The sequence below is a fragment of the Portunus trituberculatus genome, chromosome 45 (genome assembly GCF_017591435.1).
Source record: "Portunus trituberculatus isolate SZX2019 chromosome 45, ASM1759143v1, whole genome shotgun sequence".
NCBI classification, from domain to species: domain Eukaryota; kingdom Metazoa; phylum Arthropoda; class Malacostraca; order Decapoda; family Portunidae; genus Portunus; species Portunus trituberculatus.
In genome coordinates, this window is record NC_059299.1 from 8,937,022 (window position 1) to 8,944,979 (window position 7,958).

At 43.7% G+C, this 7,958-nt stretch overlaps 1 protein-coding gene across 10 annotated transcripts in view; it reads left to right on the plus strand.

Moving 5' to 3' along the window:
* Window positions 1–7,958, plus strand: part of LOC123519473 (inositol hexakisphosphate and diphosphoinositol-pentakisphosphate kinase 2-like) — a 69,282-nt gene that overhangs the window by 4,129 nt on the left and 57,195 nt on the right. The gene's annotated exons all lie outside the window — the stretch shown is intronic.

A 7,958-nucleotide genomic window follows, 5' to 3' on the forward strand; every position in this document is an offset into this window, starting at 1 on the left:
GGAATATTCAAGTGATATTTGGGATCTGATAGGGGTCTTCAGGTGGTTAAGGGGATCTGATAGGGGTCTTCAAGTGATATAGGGGTTAACAAGGATAAAACATACACGATTCTTGGAGTCGGTAATCAGGATAAAGGATTCAAGCTCGATAAAGGTAGATTTAAAAAGGAATAAGAAAGAGTTAGTCATCAAACAGTTTTAGATCAATAATACAACCTTAGTAATCAGGTTGTGAGTGTTGGGGATTATTCAAAAGACATAACAAGTGCCATATTATTGCCACTCAAGGAATCAATGACCACAAGCTCACACAAGAATACATAGTCGTAGTAACCTCTCAGCCTTTCCTCCATAAGTGACACATGAGGTTGAGTTTCCAGCATTTGACTCAGCAATATTCACAGTGGCACAGGAGTGGTAAGAGTGATTCACAGGCTACAGTAATGCCAAAACCTCACTTATCAGTCAGCAACCAAACTTTATTCTCTTCCCACTGATAGATTAAAGGCATTAGAATCAGTTAGGCAGTATTCTCAGTGGCATGGGAGTGGTAAGAGGATACACAGACTATACTAGCAGACATCAACCTAACCTGATATTTTTCCAGTGATAGGTTAAGTGGTATTAGACGCAGCTTAGCAGAACATATTCACAATGGCGTGGGAGTGGTAAGAGTGATACACGGACTATACTAACCACACCTACCAGACAGCAACCAAACCTTATGTTCCAGTGATTGATTAAGAGGCATTAGATTCAGTTAATATTCACATTGGCTTGCAACTAACACCAGAAACCAAGCTCATGCTCTTTCCAGTGATAGGTTGAGTGGCATTAGCTTCAGTTGCTATTCACAGTGGCTTGCGATTGGTAAGAGTAATATTATGGGCTACACTAACACCAGAAACCAAGCTCATACTCTTTCCAATGATAAGTTAAGTGGCATTAGATTCAGTTGATATTCACAGTGGCGTGGCAGTGCTGAGAGTGATCCGCAGGCTGCACTAACACCTGCAAGAGCTCACCTAGCAAGACAGTAATGAGTTGACTTGCTTGCTACTCTACTCTGCTTGTTTGAAGAGTGACAGCTTCTTGTGACTGTCCCTGTATTGTCTTGTTCATTGAGAGGCTCTTGATGTGCATTCGTGTGTAAAGAAATGATCTCACAAGTCGATTTAGTGCTGATTTTGAGTGTGTTGAGGTGTATTTGTGTGTCAGACTGTCAGTTAATGTTTTTATGTTTTTCTCCCTCTCTTTCTTTCTTTCCCTCTTTCCTACTTTAATTTTTCTTTGCTGTTTGAAAGGAGAAACAGAAAGGAGTATAAATCTTACTATTTAGTGTCTGGTTTTATTTATTTATTTTTCTCAATTGAAATTTTACCTTGTATATGAAAAGAGGGACAGAAAGAGCAGTGAAAGATTCTTGGTGTTATTTCCCCACCATGAAGTTTTCCTGGGTCAGATTAACAAGATTTCTCCACCATTAACAGTTGAAACACTCTTGACACCCCAGCCAGTTACTTCCATGGCCTCTGAAAACAGTCGTGGTGAGGGAGCAGAGTGTTTGAGAATAGATATGTAATGCAGTCATCAATAAGACTATCAACCTTAGCTCTCTATGTATACGCTTAGTGAAATGGGCTATGGTTTCGTTCCTATATTGTTACCTTCAGAGAGAGAGAGAGAGAGAGGGAGGGAGGGAGGGAGGGAGAGGCGGTTTTATCTGGTTAAGTGGCTGTGCAGTTGAGTCAGATGCATGTATAAAAAATGTTTTAGTTCACTGTAAATATCCCTGACAACAAGACAAGGACAATAACATAACTACGTACTACTACTACTACTACTACTACTACTACTACTACTACTACTACTACTACTACTACTACTACTACTACTACGTTAAATCTCTCTAGCCTTGAAATACTGGGTTATCTTGTGTACTCTATATAACGTAGTATGGGAATCTCTCTCTCTCTCTCTCTCTCTCTCTCTCTCTCTCTCTCTCTCTCTCTCTGGCTATTTTCAAAGGCCATAAAGATGACTAACAGGGTTCTCAAGACGGTTTTTCTATTAGTGATATACAAGTCTCGTCAATCTGCCACTGGAACCGTGAGAACACCCTCAAAAATCCGTATAACTTCATTACCACTCTAACCAAAGACCACAGAGAAGACTAGCAGGGTTCTCGAGACTGTTCCTCCTGTTATTAATGTAGAAATCTCGTTAATCTGTCACGAGAACCATAAAAAAACACCCTTGAAATCTTGTGTCACTTCAATTAGAGCCTTTTGAATGTAGTGATGTAGCAAAGGAGTTTCAGAATACGGGTGGATGATGGACCCATTGATGGTAATGGAGTTTAATGCGTGACTTCTCTTCCTCCTCCTCCTCCTCCTCCTCCTTGCGTCACTGTGGTGTGTGGAGCCCTTGGAAGTGGGGAAGGTGGAAGGAAGTATACAAGGGAAGGTTTAGGGTTGGGTTTTCAAGGTCTCTCTCTCTCTCTCTCTCTCTCTCTCTCTCTCTCTCTCTCTCTCTCTCTCTCTCTCTCTCCATATTTCCTTATTTTTTCCCCCTACGTTCATTCTTGATATTTGCTTCCTTTTGTTCTTTCCACTCGTGCGCTTAGTCACGTTTACTTTGTCCTTTTTTTATGAGAGAGAGAGAGAGAGAGAGAGAGAGAGAACTATGCATCATACGGGTATTAAGTCTCTCTCTCTCTCTCTCTCTCTCTCTCTCTCTCTCTCTCTCTCTCTCTCTCTCTGTCACAAGGGCAGAACACACGCAATTGATAAGAACACTCGAGTGAATCTTCGTCACAAACATGGCACTAATGAACTACTACTACGACCACCACCACCACCACCACCACCACTACTACTACTACTACTACTACTACTACTACTACTACTACTACTACTACTACTCCTGCTGCTACCACCACCACCACCCCACCACCACCACCACCACCACTACTACTACTACTACTACTACTACTACTACTACTACTACTACTACTACTACTACTACTACTACTACTACTACTACTCGTATTATTTTGTTCTGCCTGAATAGTAATTCTTTCCATCTTTTCTCTACCACCACCACCAACAACAACAACAACAACAACAACAACAACAAAAACCTTGAATACATGAGGACGGAAAGAGAAGAGCAAACAAAACAGATCAGATAAAGCAAAGACGAGAGAGAGAGAGAGAGAGAGAGAGACCCTGACGGAAGCGTTATCTCTCAAAGGGAACCCGTGTCCTTCGATTTTGTCTAAGTTATCTGAGAGAGAGAGAGAGAGAGAGAGAGAGAGAGAGAGAGAGAGAGAGAAATGTAGGTCTGGGACGATTGTGTTGAAATAATTACTTAGGTGGGAATAATGAGGTGTAGAGGAGAGGGAGGTGAAGGACGAGGGAAGGACGGAGATAAGAAGAAATGGAAGAACTAAGAACTATTGACAACACTGAAGAGATACGGAGAAAATAAATACGTTAGAAAAATAATGGACAAAAAAAAAACTTACAAAATAGTGAAAATGCAGGAGAAACTTAGAAATGCTTAATAAAATATACAGATTAAAAAAGATATACTTGCAAAACTTAAAAGAGAAAGACTGAAAATACACTGAAGTTTAGTCGGGCCAGGTTAGGTTAGGTTAGGTCAGGTTAAGTTAGGTTAGGTTAGGTTGGGTTGGGTTAGGTTAGGTTAGGTCAGGTTAGGTTAAGTTAGGTTGGGTTAGGTTAAGTCAGTTCAGGTTAGATTAGGTTAGGTTAGGTCAGGTTAAGTTACGTTGGGTTATGTTAGGTCAGGTCAGGTTAAGTTAGGTTAGATTAGATCAGGTTAAGTTAGGTTGGGTTAGGTTAAGTTATGTTAGGTTAGGTTAGGTCAGGTCAGGTCAGGTTGGGTCAGGTTAGGTTAGAAGTATACATAAAGAAATAAATTGCTAGATAATATTAGTGTGTGTGTGTGTGTGTGTGTGTGTGTGTGTGTGTGTGTGTGTGTGCGTGCGAGGCCGTGCAAATCAAGGAAATAGATTAAAGGAAAGAAAGAAAAAAAAACCACCTTGGGAATTATCATGACCAGAACATTTTATAACTCTCTCTCTCTCTCTCTCTCTCTCTCTCTCTCTCTCTCTCTCTCTCTCTCTCTCTCTCTCTCTCTCTCTCTCTCTCAGTAATCACATCTCTTATCTCAAATTTACAAGGTAGTTTGAAGTTACGTATGAAAGGAAGAGTCTACAACGGTGAGTCATTTTACGTGGATGAGAAGACAGCGGGAGTAAGAATGAGTTGACAGGATGAGGAAGTGAGTGTACATAGGTATTTGATGAGTTGACTTGGCTAAGAACAAGATTACGCGGGTGAAGACAAGTTTGCGTGGGTGAGAACTGGTTTACAAGGCAAGAAAATAAGTTTACAGGTGTGATTGGTGAGTGTGCATGCGTGACTGTGTGTGTGTGTGTGTGTGTGTGTGTGTGTGTGTGTGTGTGTGTGTGTGTGTGTGTGTGTTTTGTAAGGGTACAGTACGTGTGGGCGTGTATGAATGTGTGTTTGTCCGTGCGTGCGTGCGTGCGTGTGATTTGCGTGGAATGCTGGGTAATAATAGTAAGGTGTAGGTGGCCTTGAGTCCCCCCTACACCCCTGCGCAGCCTCAAGAACACCCCTACACCCCAGCAACACCACATATCACCCTGTAAACACTCACAAAACACCCTGAAATATTAACCATTCTACCCTATACACCTCAACACTCCAAACACCACTAAAACACCCTTAAACACTCTTCAATGCCCTGTAGTGATACAAAAACCACTATTTTCATCCCATAACACCCTTGAAACACCCTAAATACACCAATTAACTCACCTTAAACACCCAAAGACACCAGTTAACTTGTTTTTAACACCGTAGTCTCATAAAAACACCCTTTTGACACATGTACACCCCTTAAATACCCTTAAATCACTCAAAAACATCCTTAAACACACTGAAACATTATAAAACAGCCCAAAATCACCCTTAAATAGGCTTTAAACACCCTTTTTTCAGCACTATACACCCCAGACATCCTTAACCCCTTAAATCGTCACCCCAAACACTCATTCGTCTAAACCATCCTCTTTTCCCGATAATCTGAAGCAGTAGGAGGGAGGAAATAGATGGAGGTACTGGAGGAGGCTTGGGGATCGCCTGGGTACTCCCCGTGTAAGAAAGTCCGGGTGGAGGGAAGGAGAGGAGGAGGAAGTGGAGGGAAGGAGGGAGGGAGGGAAGAAAAGGCTTGTGAAATAGTCTGGATTGGAGGAACGTGGAAGAGGAAATGCTAAGATGGAGGGGAAAATGTTTGGAGAGAGAGAGAGAGAGAGAGAGAGAGAGAGAGAGATGGGGGGAGGGAAGAGAGGCAGGAACTAACCATACCACCTCCTCGCCAAGGAAAGCAAGACGGAAGTTCTCTCCCTCTCTCCCTCTCTCTCTATCTCCCTCTCTCCTCTCCCTCTCCCTCTCTCTCTTCAAGGCTATGGAAGCAAAAACTGGAGTCTAGTAGGTTATGAGTGACCCAATACCCCTCCCTCTCCCTCCCCCTCTCCCTTCCCCTCCTCCCTTATCTCTCTCCCTCTCTTCTAATCGGAAAGGAAGATGTTAGAAGGCTTTTTGAAGATTCTCTCTCTCTCTCTCTCTCTCTCTCTCTCTCTCTCTCTCTCTCTCTCTCTCTCTCTCTCTCTCTCTCTCTCTCTCAACGGTTCGCTTCTGTATCTTTATTTTTTCTGTTTCCTGTTTTTGCGAATATATTTTCAGACCGGACAGAGTTGCATGAGGAAACCAGTATTAGGAAATGTCAGAGGTGTGGGAGGAGGAGGAGGAGGAGGAGTAGGAGGAGGAGGGGTACTATCAGTTTGTTTGTGGCTTCAGTGATATTGTGCTCTTATAATTCAATATTGTCCTCCTCCTCCTCCTCCTCCTCCTCCTCCTCCTCCTCCTCCTCCTCCTCCTCCTGTTGTTGTTGTTGTTGTTTTTGTTGCTGCTGCTGTTGCTATTCTTGTTACTGGTGTTATCCTCCTCCTCCTTCTCCTATTCCTTCTCCTCCTCCTCGTATTCGTGTTCTTTTCCTCCACCTTCTCTCCTTCTCTTCCTCCGCCATTTACTCTATTCGTGTTCTACCTCCTCCTCCTCCTCCTCCTCCTGTTCTTGTTCTTCTCGTGGTGGAGGAGGAGGAGGAGGAGGAGGAGGAGGAGGAGGAGAGAGGCTACTTGTTCTTCCTTGGTGTTCCCTCGTGTTGGTCCCCTTCACGGCAGGAGGAAGGAAGGGAAGGGGAGTCAAGGTTGAAAAAGGGTTACTGAGTTTGGTTCCTGGTAGGTCCGCTTGATTGCACCACACACACACACACACACACACACACACACACACACACACACACACACACACACACACACACACACACACACACACCTAACGTTTCATAATTATATTCCTTCTCTTCCTCCTCCATGTTTAGAAATGAAAGGAGGAAGGAAAAAATGTATTGAACGTGGGAAAAAGTGTTTATTGGTTACGTAACTAAAATGAAAGGAAGGAAGGAAGGAAGGAAGAGAGGGCGGGAGGGAGGAAAGAACATGAAACGAATATTAGAAACGAAGGAAGGAAGGAAGGAAAGAAAGGTATGATAACAATAGCTACTTATTTCTTTCCTTTCCTCCTCCTCCTCCTCCTCCTCCTCCTCCTCCTCCTCCTCCTCCTCCTCCTCCTCCTCCTCCTTTTGCTCACTTATGTACGTTCGTATTAAACAGACCTGTGTGTGTGTGTGTGTGTGTAGGTGTGTGGGTGTAGGTGTAGGTGTTGGTGTTGGTGTTGGTGAGGTGATGTGACACACACACACACACACACACACACACACACACACACACACACACACACACACACACACACACACACACACACACACACACACACACACACATTTCAGGATGTGTGAAGGAAGAGGAGGGCGTGGCGGATATGGAGGAGGAGGAGGAGGAGGAGGAGGAGGTAACCACAATAGGAGGAGCATGGAAAGAGAAACATGAGGATGAGAAGAAGGAAGACGAGAAAGTGAGAGAAGAAGAGAAAGAGGAGTAAGAAAGAAAGCAGAGGAGAAGTCAGAGAAGGAAGAAGAGAAAGTGAAGGAGGAGGAGGAGGAGGAGGAAGAAGAAAAGTAGTTCAAGGATGAGGAGGAGGAGGAGATTGCCTATTGAAGAGGAACAGGTGACGCTAAAAGGAGGAGGAAGTGGTGGAGGAGATTACAACACATACGTACATCTTCCTTAGCGTGTTTTGCGGTTTATTATTATTATTAGTAGTAGTAGTAGTAGTAGTAGTAGTAGTAGTAGTAGAAGAAGTAGTAGTATTGCCGTTTTTAATTTTTCCTTATCATTCATTGTGTGAGAGTTACGCTCCGGAAGTCCTCCTCTGGTCCTCCTCCTCCTCCTCCTCCTCCTCCTCCGGTTACGGGTCACGGGACATCCCCACAAATGCAACAATGACCTCGCTTCCGGACGTCACAGCTACGTCACTATTAAAGGATATAGAAAGGCTTAGGAGGGGGAGGAGGAGGAGGAGAGTAGGAAGAAAATGAGGAGAAGGGAACAGGTTCTCATACGATTACTTATTACTTTGTGGTGGTCAGTACCTCTTCTCCCTCCTCCTCCTCCTCCTCCTCCTCCTCCTCCTCCTCCTCCTCCTCCTCTTATCTCCGTTATGCGTCACGGGTGAAGGCAAGACGAGTAGAGGTACACACACACACACGTTGTATATTCTCTCTCTCTCTCTCTCTCTCTCTCTCTCTCTCTCTCTCTCTCTCTCTCTCTCTCTCTCTCTCTCTCTCTCTCTCTCTCTCTGTATGCCAATATAAATATCTTTTACAAAACCATATCTATAAGTTGCCAAGCTCTCTCTCTCTCTCTCTCTCTCTCTCTCTCTCTC